The 21,988-nt window shown below is 44.7% G+C and overlaps 1 protein-coding gene across 10 annotated transcripts in view; it reads right to left on the bottom strand.

The window, feature by feature from the left end:
- EPB41L3 (erythrocyte membrane protein band 4.1 like 3) overlaps positions 1-21,693 on the bottom strand; it is a 96,207-nt gene extending 74,514 nt beyond the window's left edge. For 5 of the 10 annotated variants that reach the window (XM_063396162.1, XM_063396185.1, XM_063396147.1 and 2 more), the window contains exon 1: positions 21,156-21,690. The gene's annotated coding sequence lies outside the window, so the exon portion shown is untranslated. Of the gene's footprint in view, positions 1-21,155 lie in introns of all 10 variants that reach the window. The other 5 variants (XM_063396129.1, XM_063396118.1, XM_063396111.1 and 2 more) reach the window with 2 other exon arrangements.
- Between the last annotated feature and the right edge of the window lie 295 nt (positions 21,694-21,988).

The raw sequence follows: 21,988 nt of genomic DNA on the forward strand, positions 1-21,988 counted from the left end.
AGAATCCAGCAATGAAACCACTTGGGTTTTTTGCTTTATTTTACTGAATAGTGTTTGAAAAAGTCCCAATGGACTGCTCACTGATAAATTAAACCCTCCCTAGTTTATTACTTACAAAGGCAATGTAGCAGCATAATTATTTTGTTTGGGTTTTTTGATTTTTTTTTCAGTGACTGGATATTTTCCCCCCATTTTTACGGTTTAGAGGGAATTCATTGTTACGTTTTTTTCAATCCAGTGTGGTTCAGAGATCGAGGAAAAGAAGAGGCACATTTTGCAGCCAGTTGCCTGATGCCTCTTTCAGCTGGCCACAGCTGTTTCCAGTGTCCACCACTGCTCCTCCCCAGCAAGACACAAACCAGCACTGCGGCTGCGAGCTCTGCTCCCAGCTCCCAGCCCTGGCACAGGCTCACAGGCACTGCTGCCCTGCAGCTTGCTCAGCTTCAGCAGGTTCCCCACAAGCCTCCCCAGAACTGAGACTCTTAAAAGCAATTTTTTAAGGGGGTCATGAATCCTTTCTTCTCGATGGCAGATGTCTGACTTGGGTCATGCAAGTCAGGATGCTTGAGCCATGGCTTCCCCCACAGTATCCCAGAGCTGTGCTTGCTCTCCATCACTAGGAGCTCCAGGCGTTCCTCAATATTGGATTAAAATAATTGAGAAAACTTCAAAAATTTAGGCAGAAGCAAAAGGAAGGAAGAAGTCACAGGCAGGGAAAAAATGCACAGGAACCACCCTGAATTCATTCTAGGTCCTAGTTAAATAAAGGCAGCTCTGTGTGATGAGAGACATCATGCTGAGGCCTGGGGACAAAACTGCTCCTACTTCATCTTCCTCTTTTCTTTTTGTTCCTTCCTGTACCAACACTAATTTTACACCCCATGTTTCAACTTTTGAAGGTACTAAATGGGTCTGATGCAGTAAGGCTACTTGATGGTGAGGCATCACAGTGTTTTTAGTCATAATAGCTTTTGCTTTTCTGAAATGGATTATTCATTTCATATTTACATTTTAATCTCCTGGGCATTCATGTCAGTTTTGAATATAAAACACACGCTGCAATATCATGTAACAGACTTTCCACTATGGATCAGTGTATCAGGAAACCACTGGCTCCCCAAACAAATTAAAATCTTGTGAGCCTAAACAACCAAACCCACGGAATCAGACTGCTAGGTTTTTTTATACCTAAACTCTTCTGGGATCTCCAAGCTCCCCAGAGCTTTAATTACCTGCTACACAGGTAATCACAAAAATACTGTTCTATTGGTGCTGGCAGCTAGCCCATGACACGTGTGCTCCAGGTTACACTGTCACTGCAAAAACATTTTCCCAGCATCCTCTGAAAATGAATCAGTTCATCCTGAACTGAAAATGCAGTTCAACATTTCCCCCTCTCCAAAACTCAAATGCACATACCAGCAGTCAGCCCTAACCCCTCATTGACACCAGCTGTAAAATCATGTGTTGGATGCAAACCAAGATCTCAGGATGGTGTGGGAGCAGGGACTTCTAGGAACAAATTGGTCAGAGTGGAAAAGCACGAACAACAAGTGTATTTATCGTGGGTCCAGACATCTGTAGAGTGATCTCACTGAAAATCAGCCAGAAAGCGGGATTCTCCTCCTGAGCCAGTCACACTTTGAGTACATGTTTTAGAACCCTTTTAGTTACATGTTTCCAAAGCACGGGAAGCTCGTTCACACCTCCCAGTGCACACATTTTAAGTCCTGGGGGTCCTTTGCATGATCAGCTCTGTAAGGAATTAAGAGCAAGCTTTCGGTGTCTTCAAGTAACATCCCAGTAAAGCCAAAATCTTTCACCATCTGTGCAGCTATACCAAACTACAAGGATTTGCAGACCAGCGTCCAATATAGCCTGACAAAGAAAATAGCTATCTTTAAAGAGGCTCTAACCCTTTTTACCTATTAAACCCTGCAATGCTCCACATACAGCTCCATAGTAATTACATTATATACTCTTGACCCAGTGTTATACTGGATTATGCTGTCTCTGAAGATGGATGTCACCAGATCTGGCAATTCCTCTGCAATGTGTATGACCTTCTCGGAGTTCAGACACACAGAAACGACAGCAGCTCAGAGAGGACAGAAGGGGTTGAGGCAATTGGGACAGACAGGTGGCCTAAAGTGTCCCCACAAGACAGCGGTCAGAAAAAAAAGGAGGGAGGAGGGGAAAATAAGAAAGCAGAAAGTTGCAGAAATGCAGCTTAATGACAAAAACAAACAAAAACAACACTAACAAACAACCCACCAAAACAAACAAACAAACAAACCCACCCCAAAACCAGTAAGAGGGAATGGACAAACCTTTGCAGGAAGAAAAGCTCTTTGCAGCTTTTAAAACACTAGGGTTTCAAGAAAGCAAGTCACATATATCTAGGTTACTCAACAGAAAGTGAGCGTTTAAGAGGGTAACAAAAAAATATATTCTGTATCAAATTGATAATTTGAGAGGGGAAGTGAAGGTAACTAAGCTAGGTGCTGCAATATCCAAACTCTGGAACAAATTACTTTAAAACCTAAATTATTTCCTTCCCCACACACTTTTCTTTAAACATATATTTGCTAAACGTTTGATGATAAGTTTTTAAGGCAAAAATCACTAACTCCATCACAATCTACCTTAATTTAATGGAGAATGTTACAACTCAGAAACAACGTGAGAGTCTTTGATACTGTACCCTATTTAGTGTGCTGAGTTTCAAACTTGTTGCACATGTTAATGAGGTAAGTGCCCAAATCAGTGAAACAAGAACATGAACAGTGTTTTTTTCCATCTTTCCCCCTGATGTTATGCAGGACCCTATGCAAGACTCCCTGGCTGAGAGACAAAGGACTGTTGTGCATTGTAACTAATGATTATTTTTTATGCCAATCCATTTTCTTCAGTTTCCTTCAGGTCCCAGCATGTAAAATTCATTACATTCCAAACTATATGCTACTTTGGGTGGGGAAAAAAAATGGTAACTGGGTAACTGTCTCACTCCTTACTGGAAAGATTTGCTCAAGAAGGCATTTATAAATTAAAGTTTAACATATCAAACAACTTTGATACCTTAGTGCACAATTCAACCTTCTCAGGAGCTAATACACATGTAGGAAATACAGTTACTCCCTAGAGCATCATAAATGGTGACTCAACAACCACAAGCTTCTCCTAGAGCTATGTCTGATGCTAGATTAACAACAGAGTCACATTTCACCTCTCCTTCCTCTCTTCTGCTCACTCTGCAGTCTGTTTTCTGTGGGGACACAAAACTCCTTGCCAATATTCACAGGGCCATTACATCTCAACTAAAAAATGGATGAGGTAATCCACCCCCACCCTGGATGTCATGAATGCTCCAGGGAAGTGGTACCCTGCAGCTGGGCTCCAACCCACTCTGCTCTCTGTCACCTTCACTCTATGCATGTGTTTTACTACAGCTGGGGCCAGAGACACTTCACCCTCGAGGAATCACAGCTTTAAAGGGTTGCAAAGAAGCAAGAAACCAGCTAATTCTTCCCCCAGCTCCAGAACAGCATTAATTATCCCTACAGCAGCAGCCACCACATTTTCTTTGAGAGATACAGACACACAACCATGCCAAAAGCACCACCACAAAACAAGCACATCAGATACTGGATCTTAACCAGATACCAGATACTGGATCTTAACTAGGGAGCTCCTCTTGCACGTGACTTCAATGCTCAAGGGTCCCCTTGCCAGCCCCCCTTGTCTAAACTCTACCTGGTGGATATTTATGTCACCCGTTACTAAAATCCCACAGTGCTGAAGGTTACATGTTGCCCATAGGCCATTTATTGCAATGGTTCCCGAGCCTTACTGTTTATGAGAATTTTCCCAAATGTCTGAGCTAATTCTTCCCACTTTAAATGTACTGAGTTCTCCTCACCCTGATGACAGTGGATGCATAGCATGGCTCTGCAGCCCTCAGACAGCTGCTGTTTGCCCCTCAGACCACTGTCTCCTCTGCCTCTTCTGGCAAGTCCTATTTTTAGTCCTCTCTCAGGCTCTTTCTTTTCTCCTCTGTTCTCTTTGCCATCAGTTCACCTCTTTTCAAAGCAATAGCATACAAACCCTATTTTCAGCTGAAAATCTACTGTCAGCTTACTGATGGTGAACAGCTTGCAAGGGCAGCTTCATGTCTGGAAACAATACTTCTCTTCATATCTCCAGCTAGCAAAGAGTTCAATATTTTCACCGTGTTATGATAATTATCAACTTAGTTTTAACCTTTGATCCATTCATAATCCCACACTTTTTTTCACACTCCTGCCTAAGGATCTCCCTAGTGGATAAAAACCACCTTACCTACATTGTATTCAACAAAAAATGAGGAAAAAGCCCCACTTATTAGCTAGATATTATTTGATTTTTTAAAAAAAATCTTACTTACAAAGTCTCTTCTCTTTTGTTGGGCATCATTCAAAAAATTAAAGCATTTATTACCATACAAGATCTAGTTTCAGTGACAAGAGTGCACATGATTTATGTTAGAACAACTGCAGCTCCCTATATCCAAAGTACATTCATGCCACAATACTCTCAAATTTATTAAAATATTATGGAGTACCAATTGCAAACATTTCCAGCCTCACCTACAGTTTCCATTCACGGACACACGCACTCCAGTTCCTTGACAGGTCTCGGGAGCATTAGAAATTTGGCCAGGCTGACCCCCAGCACGTTTGCTGTAATGGTTTCATAGGAGCTGAGAACACCTTCCAAAGAAGGCAGGAACTCAACGTTCTTGTCCACTTTCAAGACCCACAGGGCCATTAAGGCCACCCGAGTGGCACTGCTGGCAGTGTCGCAACTTATTAATAAATTCAGAGCAAGCTCACATCTGCTGGGAAAGGAAAGTCTAGTCTACCTCATTTCATGGTCTCTAGCTGAGTCAAGCACATTAAAATATGTATTACCTCTGTCTACCTGTCACTTCGTGTAGCATGCTTAGGTGAACCCATGGCTGCAAGCCAGAGCCCAAACTGTTCCAATGCAAGCAGTGCTTTTGGGGAAAAGTTATTTGCAACAGAAGTGTCAAGTTCCTCTCAGTATGCTGGCAAATGTTTGCCTCAACCCTTACTGAACCAAAAGTGAAATGGTGAGGAAAGACTGCAATTTCAGGTTAATCTGGGCATCATACTACGCTCATGAAATGAACTGCGTGCTCTGCCTCACCAATGAAAAAATGAAAGAATCGAGAAATGGAGAGTGACTCCTTTAAACATGTATTTTAAGAACAATTTCAATACTGGTTTCTCATGAGGGAACAAAACCCCAGCCTACATTATGCTACCAAGAAGACCTTCTCTTCCTTCCTTTGGTATTGACAGCAAATGTGCTTTGGAGACGTGAAGCCAAGAAAGGGCTGACAGGGCAGCATAGGATACTGCTTCATTCCACCAAGTGGTAGACAATGGCTGGCACTCAGACAACTGAAAACTTGCAGAGAAGCTAGTTCAAGCTGGCTTAAGTGGATGCAAGTGTGGGCTTGGATATTTAGGAGTTCTTAAGAAGAAAAGCAGCTTGCAATATTTCAGGGTGGGGTTCCAAGACTTTCTTTTTGTCTAATCCATTATTAGTAAGTAAAACCAGGAACATGGCAGAGTTGTGTGTGCCCAGAACTGCATCTAAGTCTCAGAATTACAGCTGCAATTAATGGGTTTTCCAAGGGAGGGTGGGAGGGGTGGGGGGAGGAGGGGAGAAGAAGCAACTAGAGAAAAAAAACAAATGAAAAACAAAACAACAAAACTGAAACTACCCATAAAACCACAGCAGTCTGCAGACTGAGCAAGTTAGAGATTTATTCTCTTGCTCACATGCGAGTACAAATAAAGGGCACAACTTCCAAAACACACACATTTGAGGTTCTTCCCTGTTTCACCCCATTTATAATCTTTTACAGTCTTGTAAAAGTGTGCTGCCTTCAAAAAGACAAGGATTCTTTTTATTTCTTATTATTTCCTCTGCAGTTCAGCACATCACTTGACCTGCACTGACATAACCTTAAGTGACACAGGTTCAAGTATGCAGCTTCACCACCCCTAAAGTGAGATGCATTTTATAAAGGTTTTTTTCCTTTTTCCTCTTCCTCTGCTCACACTTCAGACGACAGGAAATGCCTGCTGTGAATTCTTGTCCAGCATTTTAAATAGCACATGAAGTGCTTTCTGTCCAACTCCAGACAGCTTCCCATGGACTGTAAGCTCTCCAAGAACAAGAGGTGTAAATACCTTTATCCCTCCTTGGTGAGTGGGAAGCAGCAGGGCCAGAGAGGGAGCCCACAACCCCTACAAGCCACTGCACCCACCCAGCACCCACCCAAACCAGCAAGGACAGGAGATACCATCAGCCCCTTCACTCAACTACCCAGCTCCCACTGTAACCAGAACTGGCAAGCACCCAAAAGCTTCCAATTTTTTTAATGAGGATTGTTATTTTTGAAGCACTAAACTGTACCACCCTTTACAACACCGCCATACATTCTTTATGGTTGGTTACATGCACGTAAGTGCAGACAGGCTGAATTATTTCCTCAACAACCTCAGTGTTGTAACACCCAGAAGTCTCATAGGACACAATTTTGCAGCTTATTAAACTAAATACATTTTTGTGCACTGCAAGTTTTAATTGTTAAGGAACATCATGTACAGCTATAAATGTATGAAATCTATGAAATGTACTATAAATAATGCACATATTCAAATTAGTTCAGTTTTTATTGGAGAAGATTATTCTGTGAGTTTATTCCTCTAATACTGTGGCCATAGCAGTCTGTAAGGTACAACAGGTCTACTACTACGGCTTAATAGAAGACAGTTTTAAAACTCACATACAAGAAGGATAAATCCAAACTTCTCTAAGAGTAGAAACACCATCTGTTTCAGCACTCTTCATAACAAAAAGGCTGGACTTTTAAGCTGGGTTTTGTGGGCTGGTTGGGTTTTTTGGGTTGCCTTTGGGAATTTGTTTCTTGGGTTTAGGGGGTGGGGGTTGATAATTTTCTGGTGAGTTTTTGTTTTGTCAAAAGATGGCTTATGTTATCATTCTCTGTCCTCTCGGAAGATGACATCTGGTTACTCCAGAAAGCAGTTTTTTGTTAGAAAGCAGACTTGTTAAGTCATGTATGCACCTGGCAAGCTTGAGTATAGCACACATCCCTTCCAACTCCTCTTCATTCAAGCAAAATTTATATAGTGAAAAAACCTGTGCCATAGAAAAAAATAAAAGCCATTTAGCTATTTTCAGAACAGACTGAATGTACTTGAATGAAAAAACCTAAACTGAGTACTTAGGAAAATGACAGAACAGGAAGACTGATTCAGCCTTAACACTGTTGGCTGTAACCATCCTTGCCCTTTGCACTGTTTCCAACCTCAGCAGAGGTGCCTGACCTGTACAACAGGATTTATGGGTACCCTGAGCAGATGCAGAACTGTTTCCCAATGTATTGCTTTCAGAAGCAAAAGGATTTGGAGTTACCTTCAAACTGCAGGTGTGAGTCTGCAACACAAGGTACAGTGTGCTTACAACCCCTACACTCTGTGCCATGGGTTTTGTAACTTGTTTTAGTTCACAGGTCTTTGCAGGCACAGGCAGTGTGATGTTTGGGACAAGAGCAAGGCCAGTGCAAGGCATGTGGATGTCAGGGCCCCAGCTCAAGCATTTCATTGTATGGATCCCCTTCTCTCAGGCCAATTCCACTCTCCTAATGAGGATATCAGTACATGCTTCTCTCCCAGTTTATATTTATCCCTGGCCCAGGTGCTGTTTCCCAACATCGAACACAAGCTTCCCTGTGCTGAGGACTCTCAAACTGAAAGAAAGAATTTTTCCCACCTCCACATGTGCAAGATGGTAAAATGAATTCACACAAACTGGTGCCATGTGCCACGTGCCAAGGCACAAAAGCCTGGAGTTTTTTCAAAGCCAGCATATGTTTGTCCCTACGCTTATGTTGTATATGTTCTTTGCCTCACTGAAGCCTACAGCAAACAGCTGTCATTAACATTCACCCCTTCTGTTAACACTTCCCTTAATCCCTAACTGACTTCCCAGCCTATAATTAAACTTTCCAGCTGCCACACTAAGAGATGGCACCAATATCCATCATTTATTGCTAAGTAGTCCTTAAAAAGCTCTTTTTCCAATTTCCAAGACCATGGACTAGAACCAAAGCCTCTTATCCTTACAGGTTTTTGGCTAAAAACCTTCCATTCACTTATTCATCTTTTACCAGGAAAATTAAATGGCCAAGTAGTACTATCTTACCAATAAAACTGATGCATTTTTATAGTGCCAGTAGCCGGAATGCAAAGAGCTTGAAAACTGACGCATAAGCACTGCATGTCTTTACACATTTTGTATGGAAAATATACTAGAAAGAGCTGTATAACCAACAGCATTTACAAAGCTGTTTGATTCAAGCCCAAAGTTTAAACAGGAGCCTGAATTAAACGAACAAAGGGTCTAATATCTTACTTCAGATTGCAACAGTAAATTGGGGTTAGCAGTTCAATCTCGAAAATGTGTTTTTCACAACCATGTAAGAGATTACTTGAACAGAAGAGCTGGTTGACAACATTTCCGTCTGGTACTATTCTTGCAGTGCTCAAGAGGACTTGATATTTTATAAGAAAATTACTGGCTTCACAGTTGAAAAAAGGAGATGTCTGAAGCAAATGCTGCATTTTTTGGTAACATGACTTCCGAGGAAGCTAAACAAGGCAGGGTAACACCCAGGGGACACACAGTGTGGGGTTCAGAAGACCCATCATCCACAAGCCTTTCAGATGCATGCAAGAAACCCCCCTGAAACAGGCACAAAATGCAGTTATTTTTGTGAACCCCAAATGTCTGGGACACCCGCTGAGCCTCTGAACCCACAAAGTTCCCCCAGCCCAAACCTGAAGGCTGAGAGGAGAGAGATGTACATCATCCTCAATCCCAGAGCTCTGCAGCTCTGCACACCAAAACCCAGGAGCCTGTATTCCCAAATACTATCTGTTGTAGAGTAGGGCAACATCTGCTTGACTGCTGAGGCACCATCACTGAAAACAGCAAGCAGGCTCCATTCATAGTACGATTGGCAAGTGCCAGCTGGCAATCCTGACAGCCCACAGCCTGCAGCCTGCTGATGGAGACTCGGGGATGTTTGGGATCAGCCACCTCGGCATCTCCTTCAACGTGTTCAGGAGTCACAGCATGCTTTGGTTTTGCCTTTTGCCTCACGTGGCAGAGTAAAATTGAGTGCCAAGATGCAGCCTTCATGTTTATGAAGCTGCAGGCTGGTTTCATAGGGGATGAGGCTGCAACCTCGCTGGGAGTTACCAGCCATTTAAACAAAGTGGGGCACCTTCAGGAAAGGAATGCTTTGGTTTTCCATGTTATACTACTACTTGAGGTTAACAACTGAAAATGAAGGTTTAAATGGATTTCAGTAACTGTACAGGATTTATCAGCTATGGTAAGGCTGTTTAGGTAGGCTACAGATTAATCATTGAGGTTTTGTCAAGTCTAAAAGCATCACTTCTCAGCAAAGAGATCAGGCTAGACAGGTGCAGAAATTCAAAGCCTGAATGGCTATGGCTTGTTCCTAGCAGCAAGGCAAGAAAGATCAATATTTGAAGTGAAAATGGATACACTTTCACTTCTCTCTAAACTATAGATGAAACTTTTTTCCCTCCTTATATTAAACATATAATTTTAAAGATATTTTTTGAAGAGTGCGTGTGACACTTTAAAGCTTCAAATATGTACGTGTTGAGAGGTTAGGAGAACATGAAAACAGTGTTTCATTGAAACCCGTTTGTCATTTTTAATCACAGGATAACTCTAGAAGAGGTGTGACTGATGCAATTTAAATTTTCACCTGACAAACTGAATTATTCATCTTGGCGGTGCCTACGACAAAAGACCAAGCACAGCAGTCAGTCAGGCAGTCCCCAGCCCCAGGAGCTGCTACAGAACACCCTTGAGAAGGGGAAGCCGTGTCTTGCAGCACCACAGCGAGAAGTCCTGCTCCTTGCAAGCTCAGCAGCCAGGAGGGCCCAGGACCTCGTCCTTGTCCCCACTGCTACCTCCCACCTTTTGCTTTCCAAAGCAGGGGAGGACCCTGGGCAGGCCCACTGATGAGAAATGCTGTGGTTTGCGAGGAGGGTGACAGAAACGAGGCTGAGGCCTTGATCTGCACCTGGAAAGAGCTGTGTGTTCTGTACTTGTGGCTCTGACAGGGAGGATAAGGAGTCTGAGGAGTTTTTTGTTTAAAACTGAATGAAATGGTACCTGCTGCCACTCACTACTTTATTTACCTGTGATGGGACCGGAGGGAATGGCCTGAAGTTGTGTCAGGGGAGGTTTTGGTTAGATATTAGAAACAGGTTCACTCAGAGGGTGGCTGGAGTAGGCTCACCAGGGAAGTGTCACAGGACTAAGCCTGGCAGAGTTCAAGGAGTTTTTAGACAATACTCTCAGGGGCACATGATGTGATGATTGGGGTGTCCTATGAAGGGTCAGGAACTGGACTTGAAGGTCCCTTCCAATTCAGCTTATTCATTGAGTCTGAAATACTCCAAGGTCACACTGAGTTTTCAAGGAATTGCCTTTTCTAACAGAAAGCACTTGTCATCACGCCTCATCACCCCAGCTCTGGAAGATACCACTCATTTTGCAGAACTGTTACTTTAAACAATGCTATGTATTACTCTTATGTCCCAGTTTTGTACCGCACTAGTATCTGTGATCAATAGTTTCCTCATTGCGTGTCCTACCAAAGTTCTAAAAATTTCCAATGAGGTAATAAAATGGAGTTTCCATACATCACAACTTCAGAACAGTAGGTTAAGAGTAGGCTATCCAAGGTCTTAAAATGAAGACTAAATGCTAGCAGAAAGCAGGATTCCTTGCCTGGAAATGTAAAGATGTCAGGCTTAAACATGATTAGTCAAAGAGTGAATTCTGCTCAGCCCACATCTCCAGTATGTTTTTAAGTAGGAAATAATTCTGTTCATTATGTAAACTCTTATTCAGACTCTTGTTAATGTTTGTGCTATCCCTTCTGAATTTCTGGACAGTTTCTTTCAGGCTCAGCAGCCAACATTTAATTAAGAAATATTTAACAACTAGTGTTTTTTAAACAACGTCATGTTTGCAGAAATAATTGCATATCACATCCACTTTACAAAATCAAAATACAGCCAGTGGAAACCAGATACAAAACACATGACTTCAGCTGAGCTAGTTTTGTTTAGAAAATTAACGGACAATGTATTTCCTTGGCTGAGACCTTGATCTGTTTGCCAAATACTATCCTGCAGAGCTTTTTCTTCCCACAACAACATTCCAGGCACAGAGGACACTATCAAGGAAGCACACTCACAGTTCTGCAGGTTAGGAACAATGATAACCTTGGCATGCCTTAAAAGAAAGGTGGCAAAGCATTTTCAGTGAAGTACATAATGCTGTGTGTAGTTAATGTATCTGTTTTATCCCTTTATAACTGCTCGGAAGCCAGAGAGCAATGGGTATCTTCTCATGCAATTAGAAATTTTTTCACATGATGTTTTGTTTCCACATCTTCTAGTGCATGCCAGCACTTTTTTTTTATTTAGGAAAAGAAAAGCACAGCGAGATTTCTTACAAACCTATGGAAATATCAAGCACTCGTATCGATTTCCACAGACTGGTTAAAAAAAGGAGGTATAACTTCACTGATGGTATTCTTCAAAGCAACATCATAGGATCAGAAGGTCACAGGGGGCATCTCTTCTCATAGCAGCTATTTTGCTTTTAGATAGAAGAAACACTGGCTAGAGTCAGAAAGGGACGCTTCAGATGATGGAAAATACAGAACACAGGGAAACAGGAAAATAAATTGCAATAACCAAACTTCTGCTGGGGTGAGGCAAGGTGATTCAGAACTATAAGGGATGGGGAAACATGTGATCCTGTCTGCAAAGCAGATAGGTAAAAAAAAAAAAACAAATAACATTGGAGCTTGAGAGGGAGGTAGTCCAAAGCCACGTAAAGAGTTTGGTTTAACACAGATATTCCTGCTACAGAAGCTGCTGGTATCCTTCTGGTCAGTGTAATCCTTTTGCCCCCAGGGATAACCCCAAACCATGCAGTTTGCCCTGTACTGACAAGAGACATTTTATATCAGTTCCTACAGCACAGCAATGGGAAGTTGGTAAAAATTTAAAAAGAAGGAACTTTTTTTTTTAATTCCTCAGCTCTGCATCCTTAATTCAATCACTGTACCCTAGGGCTGAGAAAAGGACTGGCTTTACTGCTCTCTGCTATCACGTTGGCAGAGAAGCTACACACAAAAATATTCCTAGTATACATATGATGCAAGTGTAAGAAAAACAGTTTCAGGTTCACACAATGCAAAGTCAAGAAATCTAAGTCATAGAAGTAGCAGATGAGGGCAGAATACTTTCAAACCTTAAGTATGAAATTTTGTGTGGTTGAGCTGCACAAGAACTGTGGTCAACAGGTCACAGATCAGAAACAACAACCTTAGCACAGACACTTAGAAGTGCAAGGTCTGCTTTCCAAGTATCTTTAGTTTAGCTTTCAAGTAATTTAGTTATATCACCATTTCAGCATCACAATAATTGTGTGACATATTTAGTTTGTGCAAATAAAAGTAGGTACATTGTTTATGCAGACAGAAAGCCTGTCTGAATATATTTAAATATATTGGTGAAGGAAGTGGGCACTGTCTTTTCTCCCTGTCTTCAAAAACTGGTGAGGGCAGAAGTCTGCTGGTTCTGCTTCTCCAACACAAGCATGAAGGGATCCCTGAGATCAGGACAGTGAGACAAATCAGCTATTCTCTGTTTCTTGAGAGTGTCATTAAATAGGATGGCATGAGAAGTGACTGTGAGTAGTGATTCTTATGTTTTATTTTTTCCAAAATATCTACTATAGCCCATGAATAAATGATTATAATCCACAAATACAAGTAGTGGCACTGAGAGCAGGACTGAACACAGAAAGCAAACCAGTGTCAGTACCAGATCTAAGCTGGCACAGAGCCTGTCCCCAACCTTGTTTGCTGCACTTAGCACACTACCCCTGCAAGTAACTGATGAAATCCCGACAGTGTGCTGGCACAGTATTAAAGGATCCTCCTAATTGCCATGCTTCAAATTCCAGCTCTAAGCCTGCTAAGAGAAAGTCTGCAAAACTCTTTAATAAATCATAGAAATCAGAGATGAAAATTAGGTCATGTCACCCACGCCTCCTATCTGCACCGTGAGTTTGTTACCCATACAGTGCTGTATGTGCCCTGTCTCGACAACTCCTAAATTATTCAAGTGCTGAGGTTTCTCCCAACTCCCCAGGCAGCCTGTTACACAGCCCACTGAACATCACCATCCATAGGCTTTTCACTGACCAGTCTCATCCTCTAAGTACTGTTTTTGCCTCTGTCCCATTTTGTTCTGTTCCTATTTATATCTTCCTCCAACCTCCCCCAAATCTGCTCTTGATGCTACCTCAACCACTATCTGGCAAAAATTGTTGCTCAGGAAACGTTCTTCTGCCTCTCCTGTAATACTGCTGTAGTGTGCTGCTATTTTTAGGAGAAAAAAAAGGAGGTGGTAAGGGAATGAAAGGCTGCCAGCTCCAGCTGTACAAGAATAATGCTCCAGTACAGTGGAAACTACATTACAGTGTTTCTCTTTAAGCACATATAATTGACCAAAGCCTTAGTCTTCTGGAATGATCTAAAAGGGAAAGACAGAAGAAATGAAAAAGACAAATTCCAAGGTCAAAAAAAACCCTTGTCATTTCACTTCACCTTTCAACCCCACAGCTGGGCTCCTCCTTCCCAGGGGTTGTTCTTGAGATTTTACAACAGCACTTGCCTAGTGAGACATGTGGTTAAAAGTAGCCACGTACTGCCATTATCCTAGAATAGTTTAGACTGGAAGGAACCTTAAAACTCACCATGTTTCAACACCCCTATCATGGACACAGACACCTTCCACTAGACCAGGTTGCTTAAAGCCCCATCCAACCTGGCCTTGAACACCTGGCCTTTGGCAATGCTTTCAGGTACATGGTATGGAGCTTCAGATGTCCTGCACAGGTCCAGGACTTGGACATTATGATCCCTCATGGGGCCCTTCCAACTCAGCATATTCTATGATTCCATGACTTTCAGGGATGGATGGGGCACCTAAAACCTCTCTAGAAAAGCTGGCTATTCCACCTTGTCCTACCTCTCCATCTTTTCTGTAAGCCTCCTTTAATTGAAATGTCCCTATGCAGTCTCCCCAGAGCCTTCTCTGCTGCAGTCTGAACAGCCCCAACTCTTTTTGTCTGTCTTCATAGCAGAGGTGCTCCAGCCCTCTGATGACATTCATGGCCCTCCTCTGTATCTGCTCCAACAGGTCTACACTTTTCCTGTGCTGGGGACCCACAGGTAGAAACAATATTCCAGGTAAGGTCTCATGAGAGCAGAACAGAGAATCACATCCCTCATCTGGCTGGCCACACTGCTTTTGATGGAGTCCAGGATGCTTTCTGGGCTGTGAGCATGCCTTGCTGAGTCATGTTGAGTTTCTCTTCCACAAACACCCCCAAGTACTTCTCCTCAGGGCTGCTCTCAGTCATGTCTCAGCCTGTATTTGAGCTTGGGTTTGTCCTGAGCCATGTGCAGGGTCTTGCACTTGACCTTGTTGAACTCCATGGGCCTACCTCTCAAGCCTCTCAAGAGGGTCAAGGTCCCTTTGAATGCCATCCCTTCCCTCCAGCGTCTCAGCCACACCAAACCACTTGGTGGTGTCAGCAAACTGTGCAATCGTTAAAAAATGATCAATTAAGAAACCTGCTTACACAAAGCGACTGTGCCTTGGGCCAGCCCCTCAGATGGAAGTGAGACCTGTGTTTGATGCCTGCTTCAAGACAAAGTGACATGCTGACCTCCACAAAGGCAGCTGCATGTCACTCCTCAACCTCCCTGGCCAATGCCAGATGACCCACACAAAGGGCTCTGTGAAGCCAGTGCCTGGACTATCAAGATTATGAAGCCAAACTAAAAGACCCTGCTTTCCTGAGCACCCACTTTTATACATCACCCACTGTCTTTACCTTTATCAAACCTCGTATTTACTGATACGCAAGGTATCAGTACTAGGTATCCGCTACTAGGAACAAAGTAGAGTACCAGATTTCTTGCTACAAATAATTGTCATAGGCAAGCAGTGATGTTTCTCTTTGTATAGATGCATGTGTCCACATATGGATTCAGGTGCATCTGTGGGTGACCTTCAGCAATCACACCATGCTGGGAGGAGAGGGGCTAAGCTATGTCTGCCCCAACAGTTGCTCTGCAACAGCAGTAATTTAATTGAAAGAAAAAAACACGATAAATACAGAGCACCTGGTGAAGTAATGATTTCCAGGGTCCTTAGAAAGATTACAGCTTCCTGCCCTAAGCTACGATTTGGCTGGGTCAGATTTTGATACATCTATCTAAACCAAACTGAGCCTTGCCTCACAGCCAGGCTTACCGATTTCTGTGGGAAGACTGGCAGATTAAGATACTCCCTGACGTGAGTCAGGGTGCAAGAACAGGTCTCTCAGTTAGTATAAACATATGTTTCCCAGGTCTGGAAGAGCTGGGTTGTTTTTTTTTTCTTCTTCTTCTTCATCTTCTGTTCTTCACAGCCTGTTTACATTTGCTATCTTATTAAACAAGATGTTATTTGCAGCCAGTACACTCTAGGAAGCTGGAGGTGTTACCCACAATTGCCCTCAGATTCATAAGGACTAAACAAAGTAACCTCCACCACTAGGGAGTCCTCCTGCTCCACTGCTACCAGCAGTGTCAGGTTCCCAGGCTGCCAGGAGCTGTGTCACCTCCTGCCACCAGGGAAAGGGCTGCTGGTGCACCCCAGCACGTGACTGTCTCCCAGGATTTACTCACCTCATCCAGGGAGGTGGAGAGTGCTGAGACTGAGCCACTGCAAGGGATGGAGCTGTGACGAGGAATATGAAGGAATAATCCCAAATGAGGAGGAGAAGCAGGGCAAGTACTTTGCCACTTTCTTGGGTGATGGGAAGAACAGAGAGTGACAGAGGATTGGGTTCCAGCAGGAATTCCACCAAGGAGCCCAAAGACAGCAGGACCCAGCCAGTGACTGCAGCCAGGGAAAGGGGACATGCAGGGAGAGCAATAGGCAAGAGCCTGACTGGAGGAGCAGGACACAACTCCAGAGGAGAAGAAAACCACAGGCATAAGTGTGCAGCTTGCCCTGGCCTGACATGGGCCAGGGCCAGGTGTTTTCCCTACCTCTCTCCCATGAACATCCCACCGTTCATCAACAGGGCTCCAAACAAAAGCCCACCGTGGTCAGCTCTTGCCACCTCACATTATTCCCTCACTTGCTGCCCATCTGGAAACAGAATCCAAACCCTGTTTTGGGAAAAAGGCCGCAGTAAAAGCCAGGCAATGGGCACGTGCTACACCTTGGTAGTCCAAATTTTAACATAGCCCAAAACTATTCCATCCCATCAACCTTCTCTATTCCACGCAGGAGCTTTCTCCTCCCAAATCTCACCCGATGGAGCAATGCTGTGACTGCTTCCTCCTGTCCCATTTTCCAATAAACATCTGTTTCATACAAATACATGCACATGAGCAGGTATAAAAATTGTATCCTGCTTTTTTCTCTTCACATTCCCTTCTCCTTCCTGAAAATATTTTTTATATTCACATATGCTTTCCATTTAGTCTAGCCCTTTATCCCTGACACATGCTCCGAGTCCCCAGTTTCCACATTCTTCTTTAACCCTCTAAACTGAAAGACTTTTCTCAGAGGGATCAAACATCTGGTGGGTGATTCTCATGCAGATTTCCTACTTCTTTTGTTTCTCAGCTTGCCAACAGATCAGTTTTGATAGACAGTGAAGCCACTGAAAAGGATTCTCTGTCTGCGGCACACAAAGTATTTCCAAGATCTATGAAGGAAACGGTAAAAATTGAAGAGGTCTATGTAGAAAAGCTTCCCCCCATTTTTTTTTTTTTTTGTTCTGTGTACTTTTTAAACTTTCATTTATGTAATACTCTTTCACGTACTGCATCCCATAGGATGCAAATAGATTCATGATTTAATAGATTATAATTTCCTTTTTGCTTTTATCTGCTTTATACAAGAACAGCCAGCTCTGCTGATACAAAGACCAAGTAAAATTTAAAGATTTCATTTTCCTCCAGAGACAAAAAGCTGACAATTACTCAAATTGCATTATATCAGTTACTCAGGAAGAGTGCAGGAGATACTGATTTTGCTGTCTATACAGCACACTGTCTCAGATTAACTCAGTTGTCCCAAATACTGACCCATTTCTGCTTTTCCAGAGGTACTCAGTCCTCAGCAATCCTCTCGAGCTTCCTCTGCACTGATGGTGATGGTGACAACGATTGAGAGTGGCAGGGGAGGGAGCAAAGGGCCTGTAGGATTTCTCTTACCGAAGCCAAGAAAAGTGCTTATGCTCCTCTTCTCCACTACCTGGGCTGTTCCCTTTAAGAAATGGAGATCTTCCCAGAGAAAACAAGCCTTTCTCCTTGGGTGTTTCAAAGCAGCTATTGAGAAAGACAGTGCTATGTGCCCATACACTTATTTAGACCTGGACCCTTCCCCAGCCATTATAAATGGCTAACGCTGGAGATTGAAAATTTAGAGAAACATGCTATAAAAGCCAGCTAATCTATCATTCTTCCAGTGGTTCATCTCTTTTAAAGACTTCTTTTATGCTACTGACTCAAACTGCTTAGTGATGCTTATTTAAGTCTAATTCTGGGTAACACTCTTATACTCTACAACTTTTGTACCAAATAAAAACAATCCATCATCCAGAATAAACACTTTTTCAGTCTAATTTTCAGCTTGACAGCAATCATATTTTTCAGCTATATGCATGCATTTATATGCACTTGATTAGAGAGAAATTTTGTTTGAACAAAACACTTTGAACATTCCAACACTGCAGTCATAACATATTTCCTGTAAAAATGCGATAAATAAGATGCTAAACCACAAAATCCTAGGGCCATGCTATACACATCAAAAAACCACAATCCTGCTGGTTCACATCAGCCCTTCCTGCATGGACTGACCCCTCATTTTCAAAGCCCAACATATACTGAACATGCACTGAACACACACAGATTCTCACCCAAGGATGTATTTTGATGTGACTAAGTCATATAGTTTCACACTTTTGTGTTGAAAATACCATAGCTCAAGAGATAAAGCGGATGCTTCATCTCATGAGAGACAAGAAGTCTTTTATAGCCACTTATAAATGGTTTGACGTTTTCCCTCAGACAACAAGCAGTAATTTACTGGTACATGAGCCTTCCATGAAACAAGTCTGAATGTCACCCACCGTGAATAACACATTTAACACATTTCAAGAACTTTCTGTTAACTCAGGATCATGCCTGAAATACAAAGAAGTGACATTTTACATATTTTAAGAAAACAACCATGCATAACTCCCATAGAATTCACAACCATGCATCAAACAACAAATATAACAAACATAGGTGCGACCACGTTGCTGTGGGACAAATCTACTATCACCTACCCCTTCCTGGATTTCAAAGAAAAATCTCAGAATAACAATTCTTTGTTATCAAAGACTAAATATCCAGCAAGTTTCCACTACAGACAAGAACAGATTTCACCCCAATTAAATGAAAAATTACATAAGTTGTAGCTTCACCTTCACTTGCTCCTTGTCGGAAGAGAGAACGAACCCCCAGCCCAACCCAGCCCTCTCCAGTTGTGGTGCAGCTCTCCAGCAGTGAGGCTCAGCCCTGCACAAGCCAGGCTCAGCCAAGGCTGAGGCGCAGGGGGAGCCTGGCGATGGGTGCCACACCCTGCGCCCCTCCTCCCCCGCCGCTCCTCCTCGAGGCGAAGCCTGCCCGCCGCAGCAGCGGGCTCCCGGGGATGAGCTCCTGATGCGCATCCCACCGCTCCTCGTCCTATGGGGAAGCCCTTGGGGAGAAAAGGCCACCAGCTGCACCACTAACAGAGGGATGCGACTGCAGGCAATTAGTGAGGGGAGAGGCTGGGGCTGTACTGGTCTGATTAAATAGAACCAGTGTATTTTTAATGTTGCCCGATGTGTTTCATGTTCTCTGCTGCAGCAAGCAGGTCTGCAGCGTGCCAGCAGCTCAAGGAGCCTTCCCGTTCATGCAGTGTCATAAGGAATAAACTTCTAGGAGCTCTTACCCCAATGCAGTGCTCTCAGGCTCTCCTCTCCTCCCCTGATTGCCATGCAGGTCTCATCCTCACTCTAGAGCTGAAACTTTCCAGCCCAAGGAGACCAGCATAGCAGTATTTGCCTATACTCTATTATGCATGTACACACTCAGAGGTGCAGCAAGACCAGTGAATTTAACAACATCAGTGATGCAGCATGATGATCTTGACCTTTTAATACTCTATGAAAGGACTCTTCTCCATAGATGTAGAGAAAAAGCATACATTCTATTGCATCTGATCTTTATTGGTCCAAGCCTTATGTAGTTTGCTTATATTCTTATTTTTTATGGGATTTAATTATGCTTGCTTTCTTTATACAAACCTTTCAGCTTTCTATGGACAGACACAATTGCTGACAACACTAAAAGTAAAACAGAAAGGTATCACTCAGCTCACCAGGCTGTAAAAGAACAGATGCACATGGGACACACCTAACCTACAGTTTTTGGTTTGGGGTTTGGTTTTTTTTTTTTTTCCTTTGGAAAGCGTGCCTCTGACTTGGAATCATTCTGACAGAAAAGACCTCTGACGTTGTAAGTAGTTTCCCCTAAACTTCAAAGCAACGTGCATATTCAGTGGAGGAAATACTTTCCATCTCTGCCGCAAACAGGGGCACATGCCGGAGAACAGCGGTGAGAGTAACAACCGCCTTGACCCAGCGCTTTCCTCCTCCAGCACAGCCCCAAGAGGAATTAAATCAAGACAGCGCAAGGCCAGACTTGGATGCTTTGCTATTGCCATCACCACAGGAGTGCGAGTTTTTAAGCTTCTCGCTATATGTGATGAAGTTTCGCCTTTGAATGAAAAATGGGACAACCGAGGAAGACAAAATCTTGCTCCACCCAGCCGCCCCGGTCCCTCTGGAAGCCCAAGGGCGCGGGGCCGCACCCAGGATGCGGGCGCTTCTAGGGACCCGCTCAGCCCGCACGCTGTTCGCACCCGCGCCCTCTCGATTCCCCTTTCCCCACAGACCTGGCCGAGCACCGACACTTCCACGCCGCGCTCCGCGGGGCCAGGAGTAGGGCTGGGGGAGACTGAGGGGTTCCAGCGTCCGGGCCGCGCTCCCGAGCACCGGGGAGCCCTCTCCGGGTCAGGCAGGCAGGGAGGCGCGCTGCCCCAGCGCGGGGCGGAGCGGAGCGGAGCGGGGCAGCCCGGCCCGGCGGGGCCCCTCGCTGCCGGCCAGGAGGGGGCCGGCGCGGTGCTGCCACTGCAGCGGTCCGGGGCTGCGATGTGCTCCGTGCATAACCACACCCACCGCATTGCAGAAGCCACGGCCCGGGGCGGGGGGGGTAGAGGGGTAACCCCCCCACGGCGGGCAGAGCAGCCCCGGCCGCCCCCTGCACCGCCCAGGTGTTTGTCCCCCAGGTGAGCGGGGCGCTGGGGGAGGCACGGCCGAGGGGGGCTCGGGGTGCGCCCCACCACGCCGCACGCCTCCCCCGCCCCCCCTCTGCCGCGCCTCTGCCGCCTACAGAAGTTTCCCACAGAAATGCGTATCGTCCTAAAAAGATTTAAAACTGCGATCGCCCTCCCACCCTACGTCCCCCGCCGGAGCTGCGGCGGGAGCAGCCGAGGCTGTGTGCGTCCCCGCAGAGCCCCCGCCGCCCTCCCCGCTCTGCCGGGGGCACCGCTCGCTGCCTGCCCGGGCTCCCCCAGGCAGCCTGGCCGCACGCACACGCCGCCCCCCAGCTTAAAAATGGCTCCTAGAGAATGATGTAAATATATATATACATATATATTTATATATGTCTATATACACACACACATACATATATATAAATAAATACGTATATATCATAAAAAGGGGAGATGCGATCGGCCCCCGCTCCCCCGGCATACCCTGAGCTCCCCGCTCGGGGAGGGCTCCGCAGGCAGCGGGGCCGGAGCGGCGCGGAGCCTCCTCGGAGCGGCGGGCGCGGAGCTGCTCCCGGCGCGGCGGCGGCCACGCGTCAGCAGCGGCAGCGCAGCCCGGCTCTGCCCAGAGCGAGCCTCCGCCGCTCCGCAGCAAATCAGGGCTGCCGAGGCTCCTCCGGAGAGAGGGAGGGAAAAAGGAAAGGGAGGAAAAAAAAGAAAAGAAAAAAAAAAAAAAAAAATAAACCCTACGCCGGGGAGAGCGGCAAAAGCTGGATGGCGGCAGGTTTGTGGAGGCAGCCCTCCCCCTGCCCTCCTCCCCGGGCCACCGAGGGCTGCTCCCCGGGCACAGCGTACAGCCCCCCGCCACCTCCGCCCAGCACAGGGATCCCCACCTGTGTCCGGAGGGATCTGGCCGGTTTTTGGCTCAACTCACTGAATCCATCTATTTAGGGAGATGAGTTTAGCTGCTGCAGTTACAGGCAAGCCCCCGCAATGGAGAAGCTCCCCGTCAACTTAAAAGCAGCAAGCTGTGAGCTGGCAAGGTCTGGCTTTGAATTACAGGTGGGGATTTTGACTGTGGGGGGAGGGGGGGGTGTTACCAGTCTTTGCAATTTTAATTTTCAATGACAAACGACACGTTCTTAAAATATGAATCGTATTTCCCTCAGGAAGATCGCAAAAATGTAAAAATAATAAAATATAGGTCCTGTTGCACATCAGTTCTAGTCCAAAAAGGATAATGTAAAACTGAAGATGACTTTCAAGTTTCTACTCCAGTACAGGCCACAACATGCCACACGTCAGAAAGTATCAAAAAT

The sequence above is a fragment of the Prinia subflava genome, chromosome 1 (assembly GCF_021018805.1).
Source record: "Prinia subflava isolate CZ2003 ecotype Zambia chromosome 1, Cam_Psub_1.2, whole genome shotgun sequence".
In the NCBI taxonomy this organism is placed as follows: domain Eukaryota; kingdom Metazoa; phylum Chordata; class Aves; order Passeriformes; family Cisticolidae; genus Prinia; species Prinia subflava.